The sequence below is a fragment of the Schistocerca serialis genome, chromosome 6 (genome assembly GCF_023864345.2).
Source record: "Schistocerca serialis cubense isolate TAMUIC-IGC-003099 chromosome 6, iqSchSeri2.2, whole genome shotgun sequence".
Classification (NCBI taxonomy): Eukaryota; Metazoa; Arthropoda; class Insecta; order Orthoptera; family Acrididae; genus Schistocerca; species Schistocerca serialis.
In genome coordinates this window covers 471547575-471572312 of record NC_064643.1, presented here as the reverse complement: position 1 = coordinate 471572312, position 24738 = coordinate 471547575, and the positions used below count along the sequence as shown (strand labels likewise).

Sequence of the window (24738 nt, the reverse complement as noted above, 5' to 3'; positions counted from 1 at the left end):
GTAATTATAGCACTTAAGCCACTCTGGTGACAGGGCTTGTCTCTGGAACTGAACAAACAGCAAGCAGCCACTTCGCAGTAAATATTCTCAGCTGAGTGCGCCACATACGTATTCCTTCTGCTAACTCGACAACGCAATGTTACTGCTAGTCACCTGGAGTGGCGTCCAGGTTACATGGTCAAAACCATCTGCTGATTAAGAGGAGAGCTTTGAATTTCGGACTGCATTGTTGTGTTATGTGAACACCTTTGAAAAGTATTAAAGTATTAAAAAGGGAAAAGGCACTCATCGGGTCACCGATTCTGGTCACCTTTTGCACGATAGCAATACATGATTACCTCTAATAAATGCTGCTTTAGTACGATGCACTTTTCAATGGTTCTTGAGAAATCGAAGTTCAAAGTTTTAGGATCCTATTACACTGAAGCGCCAATGAAACTGGTATAGGAATGTGTATTCAAATACAGAGATATGTAAACAGAGACAATATGGTGCTGCGGTCGGCAACGCCTATATAAGACAACAAGTGCATGGCGAAGTTGCTGCTACAATGGGAGGTTATCAAGACTTAAGTGAGTTTGGACATGGTCTTATAGTCAGCGCACGAGCGATGCGGCATCTCCGAGATAGCGATGAAATGGGTGTTTCCCCTTACGACCGTTTCACGAGTGTACCGTGAAATCTGGAATCCGGTAAAACATCAGATCTCCGACATCCTTGTGGCCGTAAAAAGATCCTGCAACAGCGCGACCAACGTCGATTGATGAGAATCGTTTAGCGTGACAGAAGTGCAACCCTTCCGCAAATTGCTGCAGATTTTAATGCTGGGCCGTGAACATGTGTCAGCATGCGAACCATTCAACGAAATATAATCGATATGGGCTTTCGGTGCCGAAGGTCCACTCGTGAACCCTTGATGACTGCACGATACTAAGCTTTACGCCCGGCTGGGCCCGTCAACACAGACATTGGACTGTTGACGACTGAAAACATGTTGCCTTGTCGGGTGAGTAGCGTTTGAAATTGTGTGGAGTGGATGGACGTGTACGGGTATGGAGGTAATCTCATGAAACCATGGACCCTGCTTGTCAGCAAGGGACTGTTCAAGCTGGTGCAGGCTCTGTGATGGAATGGGCGTGTGCAGTTGGAGTGATAATCTTCAACAAAACGCTATTTTGATACAAAGAATAAAAAAAGTCTAATGTCTATATAAAAGGAAATGTCATGACCGACTGATTGACTCATAATCGCCCAGCCCAAACCGCTAAGGATAGAAATTGAAATTTGGAGAATGTGTTGATGTCTTGTTGTAGACATCATTTAAGAAGGGATTGTTCGAAATACTACTCCTAAGGCGGTCAAATGGGGGATGAAAGGCTTCTTGAAAGTATGTCACTATTAAGGAAATTTTGAAGCTAGAGCTACGAAAAGTGATATTTGGTTTGTCAGTCAGAAATAAAAAATATGTGTTCCATTTTTTTTTTTGGAAATTCAGCCCCTAAGGCTCTGAAATAGGGGATGAAAGGTGTTACGGCAATATTTCATTCTGGAAGCATTCTTGAAGCTAAGTCTATGAAAATTTTTATTTGGCTTCTCTGTTAAAAATAAAAAATACCTGTTTGAATGTATTTGGGAGTTCGAACCTCAACGACGTGAAATAGAGAATGAAAATTTTTAAGGAAATATTTAGTTACATTAAAACATTTAAAAAGCTAAATCTATCAAAATTGATATTTTACTTCTCGATTGTAAATATCAGGACAAGAATTCAAAGGCAGGATTAAAAAAAAATGGCCGACTCCAGCTAGCAGAATCGCTTTTTGGTCAGAAGTAGATTCGGAAAAAAACCATGGTTCCATGGCCTTAATTAGCGTGAAACGTTTAAAAGGAGTTGGAATTTATGAACTACATAAAGACTCGATGAAAGAAAAAAAAAACTGTGCAGACCATACACCCTACGCGAGCGAAGCAGTGCACGCTAAGCTAATCGTAAATGTAGATGCATGAGATCAATTGAAAAATAATTTGTTAATTAATGTTAAATGTCCCGCCGGAGGTTCGTATCCTCCCTTGAACGTGTGTGTATGTGTTGTTCTTAGCATAAGTTAGTTTAAGTAGTGTGTAAGTCTAGCGAACGATAACCTCAGCAGTTTGGTCCCCTAGGAATTCATACACATTTGAACATTTGAATGTTAAATGAAGACCAGTGTGTCATTTGGGAACCTGTAAATGTTGAAAAAAATGGCATAAGATAAAAATGTACAGTTCAGCGTTCTGACCCTTAGAGCCTGACCGACCACCGCGTCGTAGTCTGCAGGTGGCGTCATCGAACGCGGTGTGGTGGGGAATGTGATCAGCACACTGCTCTCCCAGTTGTCGTCGGGTTTGACCTTGGCACGGCTACTAATCAGCCGCGTAAGTCGTCTGAATGTGCCCCGTACCACTCCTTCCACCAAGGAATAATTCTTGGCAGTATCGGGAATCGAACCCGGATCATCAGTATTGCAGTCAGCAGCGTTGAACACGTTTGTCTGTTTGTTTGTGTGTTGATATCATTTTGCTCGTGATTATTCGTTCTATTTGTTCGGGGCGAGCGTCCGAAGACGCTTCTTTAAGTTCATTGTCGTTCCATTGATACAGTTTTTTAAATTTTTTTTTTATTATTACAGAGGGCGGCTAACCCTCTGACCGAACACGTTGAGCTACCGTGCCGCCACACTCAGCTACGAAGACACATACTGTAAAATGACTTGTTCCGTATGAGTTCGATAAAAAAATTATTCGAATTTAGGGGTTCTGCTGAATTGCCTCACTTCGTTAATAAAGATCCTTCTCCGTGTCGCTGATAGATTGGTTCATTATTAGTGAAATCTAACGATCGGTTTGGTGGAGTTCATAACACACAATGGATTGATATGTAACTATGATTTAATTGCATTTATCGAAAGTTATTATTGAATCATAATGACAAAATAGTGGCACGGAATTTGAATGAAACAACTTTTATTAATATTTCAATCTCCGACATCATTTCCTACGTGTGAATTAGTATTAAGTACTCTCCCGATAAGTGACGGTAAATACAATACCGTACTTAGCCTTCTCCGACCGGTAATTCCCGACCGACGGTACCTGAAGACTCCTCATTAAGTGCCGCGCTGTCGCGCTTTCAAAGAAATTCCGCCGTAAAACATCCTGTTGAGCCATGACATACTTAAACGCGGGCTGTCGCACTCACACTGGTTGAATTCGCTCTCGTATCGATCGAAACGCAGCAACTGTGACTTCACAAAATGGTTATTGAATCATGTTATTTACCAGTTAACGAAACATCTTCCTTCGGACAGGATAGTTAACCAGGCAAATTATATACATCCGAGGTGATATATATTAAGCAATCGTTAGGAAATGACTTATTTATCGATACTTTTATTCATGTACCGCAGTGAAGTCATTCTGCGCCATACCCGCTCCGAATAAAATACTCTGTACCCGAACTGCATTTGGTGCATCAGTAAACAGCAACAGTGTCCTCTATTCGTGGAATGGGCCGGGATGTCCAACTTTCTCGCCTTTTTTGCTGCAGACTGCTTCATTTCGATATCATAAGTAACTCGGAAAAAGTTAGTTACAGTTTTGGGCACCAGTTGCAAATCTGGCGCTGTACTGCATCTCGTCGACGTCTCCGGTGTTCGTATTGAACAAATTGTGTAAGCGGCAGTTAACAATAGAATCCACATTACGCCTTTCTAGCTTGTTTGATCTTTTCTGTCCGCATCCCATTCCTATTCAGATACATACAGAGTCCTAAAGTGCACAGAGCGCTGAAAAACTTTAGGACTCTGTATCTCAGAAAGAACAAAAATGGACTTGTAATACTATTGAAATAAGCCCTTCATATGGAAACGTTTCTATATGTCTTTCTTGCTTCACAGCACCAGATTTGCACCTAGTGGCCACAACTGGAACTAATATTTTTCCGGCTTAAATCGGAGCCGCATTGACGCATTAAAATATCTAGATGTTTCGCTGCCATACATAATTACAGCCCACACTGAACCTCTGTGAGTAACTGCTCTTTAATTATAACCAACCGGAACGAGAAAGGTTCAGGAGTGGGCTTAAAATTCACGTGAAAGAATAAGCTCTAACAATCACAAGATTCGCTGATGAAATTGCTATCCTCAGTGGCAACGCGGAAGAATTCCCGGACCTGGTGAATGAAATGAACAGCCTAATGAGTAAACGCTATGAACTGTGAGTAAACCGAAGAAAGTCAGAAGTAATACGAAACAGGAGAAATGAAATTAGCAATAAACGTATTATCAGAACTGGAGACCACGATGTAGACGAATTGAAGGAATTTTGCTGTCTTGGGAGCAAACTAACACATGACGGGCGAAGTGAATAGGACACAGAAAATGGTTTACCACAGGCAAAGATGGCATGCCCAACCAAAATAAGTTCAGTAGTATCAAACATAGGTGTTAGTTTGAGGAAAATATTTCTGTCAAGGGAAATTCCCCTTCGAATACCCCCTCAGACTTAGTAGTAAAATGGCCCAGTGAATAGCACGTCAAAAATTGAAGCGAGATCTGGCTGAAAACAGGAAGGAGGTGTACTGAGCTATGAAAAAAGAAGAAAACTAGAAACAGTGAACAGTCCGACCTCTAGATGTGCTACATCGAGCGAATTGCAGGGATCACGGTTTCGTGTTTGTGTGGCCCTGGTGTTGGACAGCAAAGCGGGAGATTCGTGTTCAGATTGCTCCCGTGCCCCATGTCTTTTACACAACATTGACTTGTCTGTTCTCCTTCTCTCCTGTTGGCAATTGTCATTTATACATTGGTTATACAATATGAGTCATATGGTAAAAATATATTTCCGTCGGAAGTAAATGTGATGGACAGTAAGAGCAGGTGAGATACCGCTTAGACCTCTCACTGAAGTGAAAATAACAAATAAACGGATGTTAATTATGTTACAACAAAGGAATTCAAGAGTCAAAACTTCCAAAACGGGATGCAAGACTCATAACACGTGGTACTTGTGTAGAGCAAATACGAGATACGCACGTCTGGAGGGTCATTCATTACGCCTCGCTGTTGCAAACGGGCGTTACATCACGACACAGACAGAAATTTGAATACAGCGAACAGACACGTCAATGATCGGACGGACAGTTCACAATTTTGTGGAAAAAAAAGTCGGTCACAAGGGAGATTTAAACACGGATCTCCCCATTCGCAGTCCAACCCCGCCACGACGATGTTGCACAGCTTGAACTTGGACCGTTCACTGTTTGTATTTTGCTTCATTGTTCACAGTTCATACACCTTCTTTCTGTTTTCATGATTGCTATGAGTTCAATTTTTTACATACGAATACTATCCCATGGGCCGTCTTACCAAGTAAATCTGAGAGAGGGGGGGGGGGGGGGGCGGGGGAGGGCGGTTGCTACGGGAAGTTACCCTTGTCAGAATTTACGTTTGGAGCACAGCACTGTATGGGAGTGAGTCACGGGATTGTGAGAAAAACGGAAAAATAAGATAATGATCGAAGCAGAAGAAATGAATTAAAATTTGTGCCGTGGTCGGGACTGGAACTCGGGTCTTCTTGCTTGCTAGGTAGAAATGCTAACGATTACACCACCTCAGCACGATGATCAACATTGCTGCCGAACTACCGAAGTTTAGTGCCCTCCCCAGCTCAAACTTCAATTCAAATCTTCTGCTTATTTTCCCTTACACTATCACTACTGCCAGGGCTCTCCGACACTGGAATAGCACCCCAGCGTTGGACGTAATGGGAAAGTCCTGTACCATAGGCGATCTTATAGACCTTATAATTAAATGTTTCCCATTACGTCCAACGCTGGGGTGCTAGTTCAATGTCGGAGAGCCCTGGCAGTAGTGACAATGTAAGGGAAAAATAAGCAGAAGGTATGAATTGAACTTTGTGTTGGGGAGGGCACTCAATTTCGGTAGTTCGTTCAGCGCTGTTGACCATTGTGCTGTGGTGGTGTAATGGTTGGCATTTCTGCCAACCGAGAAGACAACGGTTCGAGTCCCGACCACAGCACAAATTTTAACTCATTTCTTCTGCTTTGATCATTATCGTAGGTAATGAAGAGACTCAAATGTCTCAGGGAAACATCTAATTAAAAGGAAAAATAAGAGTTTGAAATGTTGAGAATGAGGGGAGCTGAGAAGGTAAGAAATGATAAGGTTCCCTCCCAGAATTGGCAAGTAGAAAATTATGGAAAACACTGAAGGAACATTATGACAGGAAATGTGTTAAGACATGAAAGAGTAACTTGCGTGATACTACCTGAAGGTGCAGAGGATAAAAACTAAAGAGACTGAGACTGGAATATATCCAACAAATGATATAACCAACAAATGACTTAGGCTATTGCCTGTAAATGCCACCCTGAGACGAAGAAGGCGACACAGGAGTGGAAAGGAGGGTGTAACGCATGAAACCAGTGAGAAGACTGGTGGCTCACAGAAAAAAGTACGTACTATAATCGCGCTAAAGATGAGCCCCAGCGGTAGCGCGATGGGTGTGTATTTATTTGTGAGCCACGACGGTTCATCTCCCAGCTGTGTCCCCGCATCCCGTGGGCCCCCGCGGAGTCACGCGTCGCTCCGCCTAGGTCACGGGAGACCGGACAGGGCCAAGCCGGACGCGCCCTTCGCCGCCGGCCGCAGCTTATTATCGCGCCGGCCAAATATTTGAACGCAAGCGCAGTTAATCTGCACCGCGGCGTACACATCCCGTCCCGCTTCCTGCTGCTGCCCGGACTCCGCTACGTGTGCTGCCGGTCCACGCCGCCCCGTCTGGCCGCAAGCATTCGACAGTCGATATCACTGGACAGCTATCGATAAGGCTATTGACACAAATCAGCTGTTTCTGTGCTAATAATTTTTTGTCCAAACTAGTCGTATTTGTGATACAATGTGTATTTACAATGACGAAAAATATTCCAACACCAAGAAGTAGTTGTGCGACATAAACGAAAGTTGGTAGAGGTGTTTCTACTTGTGAAAGATGACGTCTATTCAGATTTCGCTCCTGTCGCATGTGGCACTAGAAGCTCCATTATGAGGGTACCTGTCAGGCTTGTTTTAAATACCCGCTGTAACGATCGTGAGCGTTAGTTACCAGTGAGATAGGACTAGTAAGTTGGCGTTAGTCAAGAATGCCTTTAAGATAACAAAGATCGCCATAATCAACAGATCACTGAGTTTGAATGAGGTCCTGTAACAGAAGCTAAATGTTCCTTCTGCGATACTGCAGTAAGACTTGGCAGGAATTTAGCTACTGTACATGGCTGCTGGCAGCAGTGGTCACGACAATGTACGGTCGCAAGAAGACCGGTGTCTGGACAGTCACGTGGCACTACCGAGTGGGAAGACAATCGTGTTCGGTGTATGGCTCTGTCGCATCGTACTGAATCTGCAGCAGCAATTCGAGCAGCAGTTGGCACGGTAGTGATCCAACGAACGGTTACAAATTGCTTACTTCAGGGACAGCTCCGTACCATGTACCGTGCATCCTACTGCCCCCAAACCACCGCCGTTTGCATCTTCACCGATGTCAAGCGAGGACTTACTGGAGATCGGACTGGAGGTCTATTGTGTTTACTGATGAACTCTGATTCTGTCTCGGCTCCAGTGATGGCTATGTGCTGGTTAGCAGAAGGCTAATGGAGGGCCTGCCACCAACCTGTCTGCGTGCTAGGCACACTTGACCTATACCTAAAGTTATGGTCTGGTGTGCGATTTCGTGAGACAGCAGGAGTTCTCCTGTAACCCTACGCATGCTGACTGCCGCTATTCATGAAGAGCATTCCAGAGGGTGTTTTCGAATAGCATAACACTCGCCTACATACCGCTGTTATAACCCAACTTGCTCTACAGAGTGCTGGCACGTTAAAAAATGGTTCAAATGGCTCTGAGCACTATGGTACCTCTGAGTTCATCAGTCCCCTAGACTTAGAACTACTTAAACCTAGGCAGGCTTCGAACCTGCGACCGTAGCAGCAGCGCGGTTCCGGACTGAAGCGCCTAGAACCGCTCGACCACTACGGCCGGCTGCTGACATGTTACCTTGCCCTTTTCGATCACCATATGCCCCCACTCGAGCGCTAAAGGGACATCATCCGATGACAACTCCAGGGTCACATACAACCATCATTAATGGTCCCAGTATTGACCGACCAAGTGCAACAGGCAATCTCACAAACTGACATCCGGCACCTGTACAACACAATGCAGACACCTTTTCGTGCTTGCATTCAATATTCTGGCGCTTACAACAGTTACTAAGGTACCAGCATTTCACATTGGTCTCGCTTACATTACTCTGTGACCTTTCAACGTCAATCACTTAAAAATGTTGCGTAAACAGCTGTATTCCAAAAATTTCATTACTCTATGTTAATTATATCTTGATGAGATTTTTTTTCCGTCAGTGTATACAAAATACACTTATCCTCTGTCTGTTGATTGCTGTTTCCTATTCCAAAATGACCGGCACTGTCACCCATCGTCAAATCATATCTCATAGTTACACAAGTAACTCTCCTAATGGAACTGTCATGACAGTGAACTGATAATTCCGTTAGGACAGGTTACTATCTAACTACGAGATATGACATTTTAAAATAAGAAACAGCCATCAAAATACATAAAATAAGCGTATTTTGTCTTTGGAGATCATTACGGAACACGGTGAACTTACGTACTATTTTAATAAAAGCAATAGTCTGGAACACAATACACTGGTTTCGGTCTTTCAGACCATCCTCAGACCAATGCCCTGAAATGTAGAACATTTGCAATGGGTCATGTACGACACGCACTTAGCAACTTTGGAATCTAACATAACAGCGACATTGATTACGATATAAAATGATACAATGTCCAGATGTCGCGAGGACCCAGAGCACGGAGCCTCTGTGTACTATCTACTGGTACCTGCCACAAATTGCTAACTATGTACAAAGACTAGGGTTAATAAAAGGGAAACTCACCCACCTTTCCTCACCTTGATTTTCACAAAACGATCAAAATCCAGAAATAGAGTGTCAGTTAAAATAAAATCCTCATATTATACATGAAAACGTTATAGACTATTGTTTGCTATATGCAAACACATTTAAAATGTGTAAAAGGCCCGTAATAACAGCCAGAATATTAAAAAAACGCCCTCTGTCGTGTACTTGGCCAAGCTATTAAGTTGGGTCTATGTTGCTATGGTGACTAGCACGTAAGGTCCTTTCTGCTAAGCAGGACGCCCAGGGTCGCCACGAAGACACAAGTCAGCTTGTATTGTTGTCCCTGGTGTGGCTCCTCTCGCTGGTGGGCGGTCTAGCGATGTGTCCCACCCACTACTTGGCATTATGAAGTGTCCAGTCACAACATGTCCGTATGCATAAATTGACAGTCTGTTTATTAAAATAACCCAAACAATACAGGTATTTATTACAATAAAATGTAACAATGGCTCCAACGGAAGTTTGCCCTTGTCATGTAGTTACCTGAACTATTAGGTTGCGTTTGGACTGTTATAGTAAATGACATGGAAATTCTAATCTATTGAGCAGAGACTGAGTTAAGCAAGACCAAAGCGGGTCTGAACTGCTAATTTTACGAAAAACTCTTTCTGCGTTGTTTCTCAAATAATTTTTTCTTTGTTGAATTAGATAAGCACGCCTGTCGAAAAAGCCATTCACTCCTAGGAACCTAACGCTAATATCATCTAATACCGCCTCCAAGCTTGATAAAGGTCTCATTTCGTCGAAGAAGAGTCCTTCTGTCTGTTCAGTTATGCTACATCCAGCTGAAGGTTGATTGATTGGTTGGTTGGTTGATTTTGTTCAGGGGACCAAACAGCGAGGTCATCGGTCCCATCGGATTAGGGAAGGGTGAGGAAGGAGAGCGTCAGTGCCCTTTCAGAGGTACCATTCCGGCATTTGCCGGAAGTGATTTAGGGAACTCACAGAAAACCTAAATCAGGACGGCCGGACACGAATTTGAACCGTCGTCCTCCCGAATATGAGTCCAGTGTGGTTAACCACTGTGCCACCTAGCTCGGTTCCAGATGAAGCTACTCACTGATCACGTAGAACTACGAAATTGCGGAAAAGTTTCATAACGGACCATTCGAGTTTCGATATGGTACCTGAGTATTTGTAAAACCTGGAACATATGCGTGCAGCCCTGTGAACATGCACGTTGCCACCTTGGAAGTGAGGAGTGTGTACAATTTACTCATCAAGGAAATCTAGGAAGAAGGGCAATACGGGCACTGAGAGTTGAAATAAAATCCCGATTCACGTGCAAGGTAACGTGAATCAGTCCGCCCTAGCCATGATACAAAAGTCTGTCCCGATATCTGAGTGGTCAGCGTGACGGATTGCCGTCCTACGGGCCCGGGTTCGTTTTCCGGCTGGGACGGAGTATTTTCCGCTCAGAGACTGGATGCTGTGTTGTCTTCATCATCAGTTCATCCCTATCCGGTGCTCAGGTCGCTCAATGTGGCGTCCAATGTAATCAGACCGGCAGCAAGGCGCTCGGACCTGCCCCCCAAGGGGCCTCCCGGCCAATGACGCCAAACGCTCATTTCATTTCCATGGTACAAAAAAACGTCTTGAAGCATAGCAAGAGCTACATCTGGCATGAACTGGATCCTCCACACGCTAGTGGCAAATATCTCATTGGGCTATTGGTGGACTCGACGCTTTCCACTATTCGAAAAGAGGGAAAATCGAGACTCATCGGACCAAAATAACAGTTTTTCTATGTCGTTTGGGCCTTTGCAGAGGTGCAGCTTTATGTGCTGCTGAGAGCAAAGATCTTTTTAAGGGTACACTGCATTCTATTACCTTTGCAATGTTCACTCGGAAATTGGTCGAAATGGACCAATATTCGCTGACAGCCAATGCTGCTGTCATGTTTGAAATCTATTTTGATTCACAAGGCGTCATACACTTTTCAGGTCTCTGTCGGTTGGGATCTCACTAAGATCACTGTTCTTACACTCTAAGACTATTCTTGCCAATAGTAGTCGAAAGTACTAACCAATCGTCTTCTCGCTGAGTTACACGCACAAACAAAAATCGTATTAAGTTCCAAAAATACGTAAGGGCCTGTTGACTGATAACACAAAATCTCTTAACATTTTCGGTGCAAATATATTCTAAGGATAAAAACCGACACACCACGAAGAAATTAGCTGAAGGGGGTGAAAATATGAATATGTGATGTAAATGTACAGACAAACAAATGATTATAGTTTCAGAAAAACTGAATGATTTATTCAAGAGAAAGAACTTCACAAACTGAGCAAGTCAATGAAGCTTTGGTTCACCTGGCCCGTATGCAAGCAGTTATTCGGCTTGCCATTGACTGATCGAGTTGCTGGTTTCTCCTGAAGGCTATCTTGCCAAATTCTGCCCAACTGGTGCATTAGGTTGTCAAAATTCGGGGCTGGTTCGAAGGCCTTGCCCATTGTGCTCCAAAAGTTCTCTACTGACGAGCGATCAGGCGACCTTTCTGGTCAATGTAGGGTAGAAATTCTCGCCGTGTGTGTCCGTGAATTATCTTGCTGAAATGTAAGCCCATGATGGCTTGTCATAGAAGATAACACAATGGGGCGTAGAATATCTCTGACGTACCGCTGTGCTGTAAGCGTGCCGCGGATGACAACCAAAAAGATTCCTGGTATGGAATGAAATGGCACCCCAGATCATCACGTCTGGTTGTCGGACAGTATGGCGGGCGACGGTCATGTTGGTATCCCACACTACCTGAGGCGTCTTTAGACACGTCCTCAGCCTGGAATCTCATTCCCTGGAGTATAATTGTCTTCAGTGATGAGTTCCGCTTCGAACTGAGCGAAGAACTTTCTGGACACGTCCCGGACGGCCTTAAATGTCGCCCGACATACAGCCCGACAATGAGCCAGAGTAGTTATGGTCTGGGGTGTCATTTCGTTTCATACCAGGACCGCTTTGGTTGTCATCCACGGCACCATTACAGCACAGCGGTACGTCTACTATATTCTACGCCCTGTTTTCTTGCCCTTCATGGAAAGCCCTCTGGGACTTACCCTTAAGCAAAATAACGGCCCCCCCTCTTCCCCCCCCCTCCCCCCCGCGCACGGCGACAGTTTCTACTGCTTGTCTTCGTCCTTGCCAAACCCTAACCTTCGGAGCGTCATTGGTAGGGCCCTCCAGCCACTTCGGGATTTTGATGATCTAGGGCGCCAGTTGGACAGAATTTAATAGAATATCCCTCAGGAGAATATGGAACATATGGAACAATTCTGTCAATCAATGCCAAGCCAAATAACGCCTTCCAACGCGTTACTGACTTGCTCAATTTGTGAGATTCTTTTTTTGAATGCATCATCAAGTTTTTCTGAAATTGTAATCATTTGTTTGTCTGTATATGTATTTCATGTCTATACATTGCCGCCTCCCCCCCCCCCCCCCTCCAGTTTTTAGTGTATTCCTGAGAATGGTGATTCATTCCTTTTCGAGATGTTGAGCAGTCCGTGCTGACAAACCAAGAAACTGGTTAACTTCGTTCACGGTTTGCTCATGGCCACATCCAGAAAACACTGTACTACCGACTGAAACACGCATACACTTCAGTGACATGACTTAGTACGTTAGCTGCAGAGAGTGACATCAGCGTCTGGTACCAGTTCCATACCATCCACAGCACTCCAGAGCGGCCTATCTGTTCTTTCAAGACAGTGCATAATATTTTGTGCGATGAGCTTTTTTCAATGGTGACCAGTCTGTCTTGAGTTGCTAGCAATGTTATGTTAGCGACCTTTATCGTATCTCGGCCTACATGCAACTGAATATACGGAACTATCATTTCCCTAGAGGTGTTTCGACTTTTTTTTATTATTATAAGGAAAAATGAGAACATGTGTCAACCCAACAAGATGCTTCAATAAAGTAATGTCAAAAGTGATCAGCAAAACGAAAATAGAGTATACTCAGTTACATGCACAGAGACATAATCTAAAAAATAATTAATATACTGACTTTGATTCAGTGAAATGAAGTGAATCGGTGGTGGCGATAGGCGCGTCAGTGCGGAACCGCGCAACTGCTACGGGCGCAGGTTCGAATCCTGTCTTTGGCATGGATGTGTGTGATGTCCTTAGGTTAGTTAGTTTAAGTTCTAAGGTCTAGGAGACTGATGACCTCAGATGTTAAGTCCCATAGTGCTCAGAGCCATATGAACCATTTTTGGTGGTGGTGATGACATGAGTGAAGCTGGAAAGATTTGAAATGTTATAAACGAAAACCGGTGTGATGTAATGAGTATACCACGACTAATGAAAATTTGCGACAAGGACTCGTACCTGGTTTCCCAGTTTTCCGTGAGCAGGTTCCTTAACTAGCAGTTGTGTGAAGTGTCTGGGAAGAGCACTGCCACGTTGACATAGTTTGTGGACTACGGCCTTCAGTGGCAACAGTAAGAAGTGTTATATCACTTAAATAATTAATATTAATTACCACAAATAACCACATAACCGGTTTCAGCATAGTATTTCCATCTTCACATGTGATAATTAAGCTACAAACATTTTCGTCATAATCTGCAGTTATATGCACATTGAACATAATGAAAATAATATAAAATTCACCATCCGTCCAAAAAGCTTCGAGACTGGTTTTATTGCTGATGTATAAGCGACGTCAGCACAGTAACTACATTGGAAGTCTGAACTAAGAATTCTAAACAACAGATGCGAATTCAACGAATCAGTTGTGAGCAGGCAGTGTTATGTAGTGGACGTGCCGCCGCAGCGTGTCTTCGTTTTGGTATCATAAATCGCAATGGAGCGACGAACTGAACACAACTAAATCAAGCGTTCAAGATATTCTCTAGAATATTTTGCAGAAGAGAAAAGTGTGTGCAAAGTTTGTACCGCACACCTTGACTCTCAAACAGAAACGACGCATGTACGTTTGCGTGACCTCACTGAAATGCAAAACAACTCTTCTCTGGATCACGGGTGATCAGACTTGTTATAAATACAAACATACCGCAAAGCGGAAAGTGCAGAAATTCTCATAACAGTCAACGCTTTCACGACTTAACCGTTATTCAAGTCAATGTGTCCCGCAAGTTGAACAACATCCCAAAGAAGGACCTAGTTTGGCACGGTTGTATGAGAATTCTATGGGTCGCATTCAAGCGGGCAAAGACTGTGTAGAACTTCTGAAACATTAAAACTACCATCTTAAATTTTCTCTTTTTTTTTACTAACCCACTCTTTTTGGGGTGATGGGGTATGTCATTAAAAATGCATAATGCCGTCACATGACATGACGAAACTATCTGTTGACTATCACATCTGTAGATGGCAGTAGTATGCTGAAACCAGCAACGTGTTTGTTTATGATAATTATGAGACCTGGACATAATAAATATTATTATGTGAACATTAATAAGGACGCATCCTCTCATCTGCTAATATGTTAGTTGTTAAAAAATGTTGGATCGCTGACCTTGTGTTTTCAAGACCTTTAGACTACCGTTTTCAAAGTACAAGGTGTTTCGAAGATAATATATGTATTACTAAGTATTATGTTATGAAAACTATCTATCGGTACGCCACAGCTAGGTTATAGTGAGAACCAACGCATTGTCTAGTTTGTATTCATGCCAGTTAGATGTTGGTTGTCTTCCGTTTGCTCGGTTTCCATCACATGTCGCAAAATGCCTACTCTGCAGCAGAAATTTTCTGGTGTACTCGAGTTGCGAAGCGTAATTCCGTTATTACGGCGCAAAGACGTTTCATATTAAGGTACGAAACAGATCCTCCGAATGCATGGAAAATTATCAGATGGTATCGACAGTTTGTAGACTCTGGATGCCCTTATGTTTATGACGCTTTGAAACTTAATCCTACAATATCAGCTCCTATTGTCAATCTGGAGTTACAGTTGCCTACAACAACAATTTGGCGTGTTTTGCGACGTTGGTTGGCTATGAAGCCGTACTAGTTATCTACGTCATAACGACAAATGCAAACGTGTGGCGTTTTCTGGCGAGCTTCAGAATGCTACCGACAATGATGACACTTTCGCACAATACATTGTGTTCAGTGACGAAGCGACTTTGCAGCTTAGAGGGAAAGTTAAACGCAATGTAGGAATTTGCGGCTAACAAAATACATGTGCACACATTGATCATGTTCGAGACTCACCCAAGGTCAACAATGTGTTTTGCGTGATATCCCATTCATTTGTTCACGGACCAGTCATTTTTGATGGGCTCGCGGTTATCGATCAGCAGTATCTTGCTATGTCACAAAAATGGTTGTTTCCTCGGCAGAAGGAAGACAACTTCATTTTTCAACAAGACGGGACTCCCCCTCTCTGGAGCCGGCAGGTGCTTGAATATCTGAATGAAACTCTATCGAACCGTTGGATTGGTCTGCGTTTTATTCGCAGTACACTTAGAAAATACAACAGATCTACTAAGGAGACTACCTACACTACGCTTTTTCGTCCTCTTTTAGAATACTGCTGCGCGGAGTGGGATCCTTACCAGAGAGGACTGACGGAGTACATCGAAAAAGTTCAAAGAAAGGCAGCACGTTTTGTATCATCGCGAGATATGGGAGAGAGTGTCACAGATATGATACATGATTTGGGCTGGACATCACTGAAAGAAAGGCGTTTTTCGTTGCGACGGAATCTTCTCACGAAATTCCAATCACCAACTCCGAATGCGAAAATATTTTGTTGACACCGACCTACATTGGGAGGAACGATCACCACGATAAAATAAGGGAAACCAGAGCTCGTACGGAAAGATGTAGGCATTCATTCTTTCCGCGCGCTATACGAGATTGGAATAATAGAGAATGTGAAGGTGGTTCCACGAACACACTGCCAGGCACTTAAATGTGATTTGCAGAGTATCCATATAGATGTAGATGTTGAAACAGTCGGCGACTTAGCACTTCTCAGCTGTCCTCCACGGTCACTGGATTTGACGCCCTATTTCATTAATGACGTTCATGCAGCAACAGTGCCACAGATACTACAAGACGACGGACATTGTTATCTGAATATGGGAAGAATTCGAGTATCGACGTGATATTGTTCATGTCGCTGGTGGAGGACATATTGAACATCTGTGATCTATATTTGAAAGATTCATAAACACGTGTTCAAAGTTTGAGAGCTGCATGTCTTACAATTCAATAAATATAAGCGTGTGAAATAGGCATATTCATTTTTGAGCAGCCAGCACTTCCTTCATTTTTAAAAAAAAAAACTAGCTTCATACCTCGATGAACAGAGGAGTTACGAGAATTACGCATAGAACAAAATTACGTGTCTCTCGGCCTATTGTCGTTTGCATGAAAACTCGCTTAGATTTTCTTGAGCCATTAACGAAATAATAGGTTCGCAAGTTTCAGGTGATTCGCGCTGTATATGTATAATAATGATCGTTGCTGCTGGAATAAAGATTATGGAAAGAAGAATGCCGCTGGATCTATTCGAGGTGGTCGCAGAGCTTTAGGCTACACTAGCTGCGAGCGGCAATGACAATAAATATCCACAGTCCAGCAAATAGCGGTAGAAATGATAGATGACAATCATCAACCGATACGATTCTGGTAACGGGGTCGCGCTGGCGGCTGAAGGCGGGTGATTAGAGCGGCAGGTCGCAGCGGAGCTTACCGTCACGAACTTCATGGCTGTCCTCTGTCTGCTCTGTTCCTGGCTCTGCCGCTGAATGATGGATGGAGCGCCGGCGCTGTCTTTATATAGGCGCAGTGCCACCCTTCCTGGCGAGTTGCGTGTGCAGAAGGGCGAGGGCGGCGGCGGCGCCAGTAAACAAGGCCACCGGCCGCGGCCACCCCGCCCCAGTTACAAAACTTGGCGCCGCAGACACCGCCGCCTCCAGCGCGGGCCCTTGTGGCAGGTGGGGAAACACACAAACCAGCGGAAAATTGCGTCTGAAGACTCAAGTGAGCATAGCGATTAGGCTAAAAATTGAGGAGATTTCGATCTTACTCAAAGTCAGTAAGCGGATCGAAGTCATCAATTCAGTCGCTCAGTCACGGTAATGTCTCCGTAACAGAAGTGAAAATAGAAGGCCGGCCGGTGTGGCCGAGCGGTTCTAGGCGCTTCAGTCTGGAGCCGCGCGACCGCTACGGTTGCAGGTTCGAATCCTGCCTCGGGCATGGACGTGTGTGATGTCCTTAGGTTAGTTAGGTTTAAGTAGCTCTAAGTTATAGGGGAGTGATGACCTCAGATGTTAAGTCCCATAGTGCTCAGAGCAATTTGAACCATTTGAAACGTTCTCGAAGATAAACAAAAGCTCGTCTGTTCAGGTCATATGTCAAAGCCATGCTGACAGTTTTTGAAAATAGAAGGCTGCATTACGGAATTCAGCATTTCCAAATTGATGCACCGTGGAAGATCGAGATATCTACATCTGCATCTACATTTATACTCCGCGAGCCACACAAAGGTGTGTGGCGGAGGGCACTTTACTTGCCACTGTCATTACCTCCCTTTCCTGTTCCAGTCGCGTATGGTTCGCGGGAAGAACGACTGCCGGAAGGCCTCCGTGCGCGCTCGAATCTCTCTAATTTTACATTCGTGATCTAGGGAGGTATAAGTAGGAGGAAGCAGTATATTCGATATCTCATCTAGAAACGCATCCTCTCGAAACCTGGACAGCAAGCTACACCGCGATGCAGAGCACCTCTCTTGCAGAGTCTGCCACTTGAGTTTGCTAAACATCTCCGTAACGCTATCACGCTTACCAAATAACCCTGTGACGAAATGCGCCGCCCTTCTTTGGATCTTCTCTATCTCCTCTGTCAACCCTATCTGGTACGGATCCCACACTGATGAGCAATACTCAACTACAGGTCGAACGAGTGTTCTGTAAACCACCTCCTTTTTTGATGGACTGTATTTTCTAAGGACTCTCCCAATGAATCTTAACCTGGCACCCGCCTTACGAACAATTAATTATATGTGATTATTCCCACTTCAAATCGTTCCGTACGCATACTCCCAGATATTTTACAGAAGTAACTGCTACCAGTGTTTGTTCCGCTATCATATAATCATACAATAAAGGATCCTTCTTTCTATGAATTCGCAATACATTACATTTGTCTTTGTTAAGGGTCAATTGCCACTCCCTGCACGAAGTGCCTATCCGCTGCAGATCTTCCTGCATTTCGCTGCAATTATCTAATGCTGCAACTTCTCTGTATACTACAGCATCATCCGCATGGAACTTCCGACACTATCTACTAGGTCATTTATATATATTGTGGAAAGCAATGGTCCCATAACACTCCCCTGTGGCACGCCAGAGGTTATTTAACGTCTGTAGACGTCTCTCCATTGAGAACAACATGCTGTGTTCTGTTTGCTAAAAACTCTCCAATCCAGCCACACAGCTGGTCTGCTATTCCGTGGCCTCTTACTTTGTATATCAGGCGACAGTGTGGAACTGTTTCGAACGCCTTCCGGAAGTCAAGGAAAATAGCATCTACCTGGGAGCCTGTATCTAATATTTTTTGGGTCTCATGAACAAATAAAGCGAGTTGGGTCTCACACGATCGCTGTTTCCGGAATCCATGTTGATTCCTACAGAGTAGATTCTGGGTTTCCAGAAATGACATGATACACGAGCAAAAAACATGTTCTAAAATTCTACAACAGATCGATGTCAGAGATATAGGCCTATGGTTTTGCGCATCTGCTTGACGACCCTTCTTGAAATACTTATTGAGATACTGTTTCTCCTCTCTGTCATCGCACGAAGGTCGAAATGGCAGACACTGAGATAGTGACCGTGGAATAGGAACTCTACCCCCTGGATCGAATTAGTTTCTATACAGACACTGCGAAAGAAATTGCTCCCTTTCTCGCGCAGGTAGCTGGTACAACGAAATGTACCACGCGATTGGGGAAAATCACAGTTCGTCATCGATTTCAAGAAAGTTTGTCGAACTGATGCATTTAAATGTAGGCCTATATCGCTGACGTCGATCAGTTGTAATCGTTGAAAGACATCTGGCTGCATACTATAGTATATAGATACACGTAAAATGTTTAACTGTCAGCCTGGTATTCGGGCATAAAGCCTATCGTCAGTGGCATCTGTTACAAACAAACAAATTTATGCGTATTGATTTCAGTAACATAATAATATTCACATACATAAGAATAGAAACGTAAATTTACTTACACATCATGCACCTCCACATGCATGTCGATTATAAAATCTCTGTTTTTCTAAATCCACATCAGTTTTGACAACACTGAGATTTTATAATTGAGACGCACGTACTCTGATAAGGGGATGAGGAAGCATAATATGTAAGTAACCTTGTGTTTCTGTTTTTATTTATGTTTTATTTAATAGATGTACTGCGTATTTAGATACCTGTTGTCTATTGTTTTAAAACAGGTCGTACATTTTACAGTTTTTCATACGAAAAAGTTAGTTGTTCGATTACTCTAAGCATATAATGTATTCTTTTTTTTTTTTTGGTCATCAGTCTACTGACTGGTTTGATGCGGCCCGCCACGAATTCCTTTCCTGTGCTAACCTCTTCATCTCAGAGTAGCACTTGCAACCTACGTCCTCAAATATTTGCTTGACGTATTCCAATCTCTGTCTTCCTCTGCAGTTTTTGCCCTCTACAGCTCCCTCTAGTACCATGGACGTCATTCCCTCATGTCTTAGCAGATGTCCTATCATCCTGTCCCTTCTCCTTATCAGTGTTTTCCACATATTCCTTTCCTCTCCGATTCTGCGTAGAACCTCCTCATTCCTTACCTTATCAGTCCACCTAATTTTCAACATTCGTCTATAGCACCACATCTCAAATGCTTCGATTCTCTTCTGTTCCGGTTTTCCCACAGTCCATGTTTCACTACCATACAATGCTGTACTCCAGACGTACATCCTCAGAAATTTCTTCCTCAAATTAAGGCCTGTATTTGATATTAGTAGACTTCTCTTGGCCAGAAATGCCTTTTTTGCCATAGCGAGTCTGCTTTTGATGTCCTCCTTGCTCCGTCCGTCATTGGTTCAAAAATGGTTCAAATGGCTCTGAGCACTATGGGGCTTAACTTCTGAGGTCATCAGTCCCCTAGAACTTAGAACTACTTAAACCTAACTACCCTAAGGACATCACAAACATCCATGCCCGAGGCAGGATTCGAACCTGCGACCGTAGCGGTCTCGCGGTTCCAGACTGTAGCGCCTAGAACCGCTCGGCCGTCATTGGTTATTTTACTGCCTAGGTAGCAGAATTCCTTAACTTCATTGACTTCGTGACCATCAATCCTGATGTTAAGTTTCTCGCTGTTCTCATTTCTACTACTTCTCATTACCTTCGTCTTTGTCCGATTTACTCTCAAACCATGCTGTGTACTCATTAGACTGTTGATTCCGTTCAGCAGATCATTTAATTCTTCTTCACTTTCACTCAGGATAGCAATGTCATCAGCGAATCGTATCATTGATATCCTTTCACCTTGTATTTTAATTCCACTCCTGAACCTTTCTTTTATTTCCATCATTGCTTCCTCGATGTACAGATTGAAGAGTAGGGGCGAAAGGCTACAGCCTTGTCTTACACCCTTCTTAATACGAGCACTTCGTTCTTGATCGTCCACTCTTATTATTCCCTCTTGGTTGCTGTACATATTGTATATGACCCGTCTCTCCCTATAGCTTACCCCTACTTTCTTCAGAATCTCGAACAGCTTGCACCATTTTATATTGTCGAACGCTTTTTCCAGGTCGACAAATCCTATGAAAGTGTCTCGATTTTTCTTTAGCCTTGCTTAGATTATTAGCCGTAGCGTCAGAATTGCCTCTCTCGCCCCTTTACTTTTCCTAAAGCCAAACTGATCGTCACCTAGCGCATTCTCAATTTTCTTTTCCATTCTTCTGTATATTATTCTTGTAAGCAGTTTCGATGCATGAGCTGTTAAGCTGATTGTGCGATAATTCTCGCACTTGTCAGCTCTTGCCGTCTTCGGAATTGTGTTGATGATGCTTTTCCGAAAGTCAGATGGTGTATCGCCAGACTCATATATTCTACACACCAACGTGAATAGTCGTTTTGTTGCCACTTCCCCCAATGATTTTAGAAATTCTGATGGAATGTTATCTATCCCTTCTGCCTTATTTGACCGTGAGTCTTCCAAAGCTCTTTTAAATTCCGATTCCAATACTGGATCCCCTATCTATTCTAAATCGACTCCTGTTTCTTCTTCTATCACATCAGACAAATCTTCACCCTCATAGAGGCTTTCAATGTATTCTTTCCACCTATCTACTCTCTCCTCTGCATTTAACAGTGGAATTCCCGTTGCACTCTTAATGTTACCACCGTTGCTTTTAATGTCACCAAAGGTTGTTTTGACTTTCCTGTATGCTGAGTCTGTCCTTCCGACAATCATATCTTTTCCGATGTCTTCACGTTTTCCCTGCAGCCATTTCGTCTTAGCTTCCCTGCACTTGCTATTTATTTCATTCCTCAGCGACTTGTATTTCTGTATTCCTGATTTTCCCGAAACATGTTTGTACTTCCTCCTTTCATCAATCAACTGAAGTATTTCTTCTGTTACCCCTTTTTAGAGATGTCCATTCCTCTTCAGCTGTACTGCCTACTGCGCTATTCCTTATTGCTGTATCTATAGCGTTAGAGATCTTCAAACGTATCTCGTCATTCCTTAGTACTTCCGTATCCCACTTCTTTGCGTATTGATTCTTCCTGACTAATGTCTTGAACTTCAGCCTACTCTTCATCACTACTATATTGTGATCTGAGTCTATATCTGCTCCTGTGTACGCCTTACAATCCAGTATCTGATTTCGGAATCTCTGTCTGACCATAATGTAATCTAATTGAAATCTTCCCGTATCTCCCGGTCTTTTCCAAGTATACCTCCTCCTCTTGTGATTCTTGAACAGGGTATTCGCTATTACTAGCTGAAACTTGTTACAGAACTCAATTAGTCTTTCTCCTCTTTCATTCCTCGTCCCAAGCCCATATTCACCTGTAACCTTTTCTTCTACTCCTTCCCCTACAACTGCGTTCCAGTCGCCCATGACTATTAGATTTTCGTCTCCCTGTACATACTGCATTACCCTTTCAATATCCTCATACACTTTCTCTATCTGTTCATCTTCAGCTTGCGACGTCGGCATGTATACCTGAACTATCGTTGTCGGTGTTGGTCTGCTGTCGATTCTGATTAGAACAACCCGGTCACTGAACTGTTCACAGTAACACACCCTCTGCCCTAACTTCCTATTCATAGCGAATCTTACACCTGTTATACCATTTTCTGCTGCTGTTGATATTACCCGATACTCATCTGACCAGAAATCCTTGTCTTCCTTCCACTTCACTTCACTGAGCAATGAAAATTAAAGTATTATTAATGAGGTACAAGGAAAAATATTAAAATTAATTAATGGAAATTAGAAAAAATTATTAAATTATCGTTGATATCTAGGGAAAGATAAGAGATGAAATGTAGATACACCATAACCGAAGTACAGTGGGACGTTATTGGCGGGGGGGGGGGGGGGGGGACTCAGATTCTTGTTGATTATAGGCAATGTCTACACAGTTCAGTGTTTTACGTGCAATAACCTGTCACGGCTTGTACAGGGTGATATAAAATTCTATACACGAGTTACAGTTTAAAATATTATTAGCTTAGCCCCCTCTAAAAGTCCTAGAAGTTTGTAATGAAATTTTGAATCACCCGGTACACTAAGTGATTTGGTCAAGGTAGTTGTTGCCATCGTCATCTGTTTCATTCTTCGGCTCAGTTTCGCCGTCTTACTCCGAGGGGTCCGTCATATTGTTTGCTGTGTCCTGGGTCTCATGTCAATTCTATTTTATCGTTAGTTATGGTATTGAAGGCTCAGGGCGTGTCAGATCGATTCTACCGTGCTGTTGATTTCTTTCCACTCTGTTTCGTCTCCAACCACGTTGTAGAAGTCCTCGAACGTGTCTCTCGGTCGCCTGGCCTGTGTGATAAGTCTACAGTGTATTACGAGACGCTCTGGGGAATCTCTCTTTCCACACGTTCATTATTCCATTTCACCAAGATTAATGCAGTGTAAATGCATTGGGTAAAGGCCATCTCCAGTCACAGAGTAGACCATGCTTCTACCTTGGCTCAATGTGTCTCATTCCTAACCGTTGGGAAATAAGGAATAACTCTCCGGCCCTTATCACTGCTATTTAGTTTTGGTAGTTTTGGTATATTACATAAATGATGCAGGAAATGGTAGGTTTACCGGTAGTATTCGTAGAATTGGTAGGGAAGAAACATAAATGAATGTGTAAGAGAGAAACTGGGACCCTACGAATTTTCTTTTTTTTGTGTTTTTGGTTGTTTGTTTCGCACACAATTAGAACCGATCATTATTCAGTGTTGGTCCATTGTGTATTTTATATCGTTTAGAATATAAATTACATTTAATAATTAATAAAATAAGTTGATCGCGTAAGTTCTCTGCTTTTTTGGAACCAAAGCAATTATTTTTGATGCAAGTACAGTTTATGTGCACAACCGTAAAATGTATGTATGTATAATTATTGTTTCTATTTTATACTCAGTAGAAGGTTCTTCGTCATGATCAAAGGCGAGAGTTTTCTGTTATTATAGATAAGTGCCGAATCTGTTTATGAATAACAGAAACCTGTTTTATATAATTTCTATGAAATATTGAAGCGATGTTAAATATAATGTTCTTTAGCGTTTTTTTTAAATTTTACCTTTTTGTTGGGGAAATTGCATTTTATAGCACTATGTGATTGACCTGTATTGTTGTCTTTAATTTTACTAGAGCATTCCTCTGTTTCGCGCTACAGGCCAACACTTTTCGGATAAGACCTGAATGAAACACTGGCAATTTAAGTTTTGCTAAAGCACTGTTTATTTTTTAAGTAACAGACATGAGGATAACTACGTAGGACAAAAATGTTCCGGAGGTTATCTGGCCCTGTATAGGCTATATCCTTTTTCAGATTCTCGAGGGCTAATCGCTTCCGGTTTTTAGGAGGATCTAATACGTAAAGAAAGCGATCGTTATGAGGTAACGCCCGATTGGTATGCAGCACACATAACGAACAGGTAATGCGGGTAGGATCTTAACGGACCATTTCTACCGGATAAACTACAGTAGTCCACGCTAACGTATGGTAGTCTACGGTAGCCTACAGAAGCTTTCCAACTCTAAAGATGACAGAAAAAAGGTTTTCATAAGGAATTCTGCATTCGCAGATTATTCACCGTGGCAGGTCAAGATACAGTTCCCCCTATCAATCATTATACGAACACTGTAATATAGATATTGAGACAAGTGATCTCGGAATAGAATATCAATCGAAATCACCGCATGGTGGAAAGACCAGCGAAACGGACTAGGTACTTATGAGGTTCTACAGAGTCTTTCTGGAAGAACTTGCTTCCTGTCTATCACAGATCGCTCGGATAACGAAGTTTCGAAGCGATTGGGAAAAATCACAGTTCGTTACCGTTTTCAAGAAAGTTCGTCGAACTGATACACATAATTATATACGCACTATCTGACAAACCCAGCATTGCCAACGTATTCATTTTACTGGTTTTCTATTAGAAATGAAAACAAAATGGACTGTTTTTGT

At 42.9% G+C, this 24738-nt stretch overlaps 1 long non-coding RNA gene across 1 annotated transcript in view; it reads right to left on the bottom strand.

Moving 5' to 3' along the window:
* The window catches only part of LOC126484132 (uncharacterized), a 30722-nt gene extending 13875 nt beyond the window's left edge, over nt 1–16847 (bottom strand). Inside the window, exon 1 of the long non-coding RNA XR_007587813.1 lies at nt 16739–16847. This is a non-coding gene — a long non-coding RNA (uncharacterized LOC126484132). The remainder of the gene's footprint in view (nt 1–16738) is intronic.
* Between the last annotated feature and the right edge of the window lie 7891 nt (nt 16848–24738).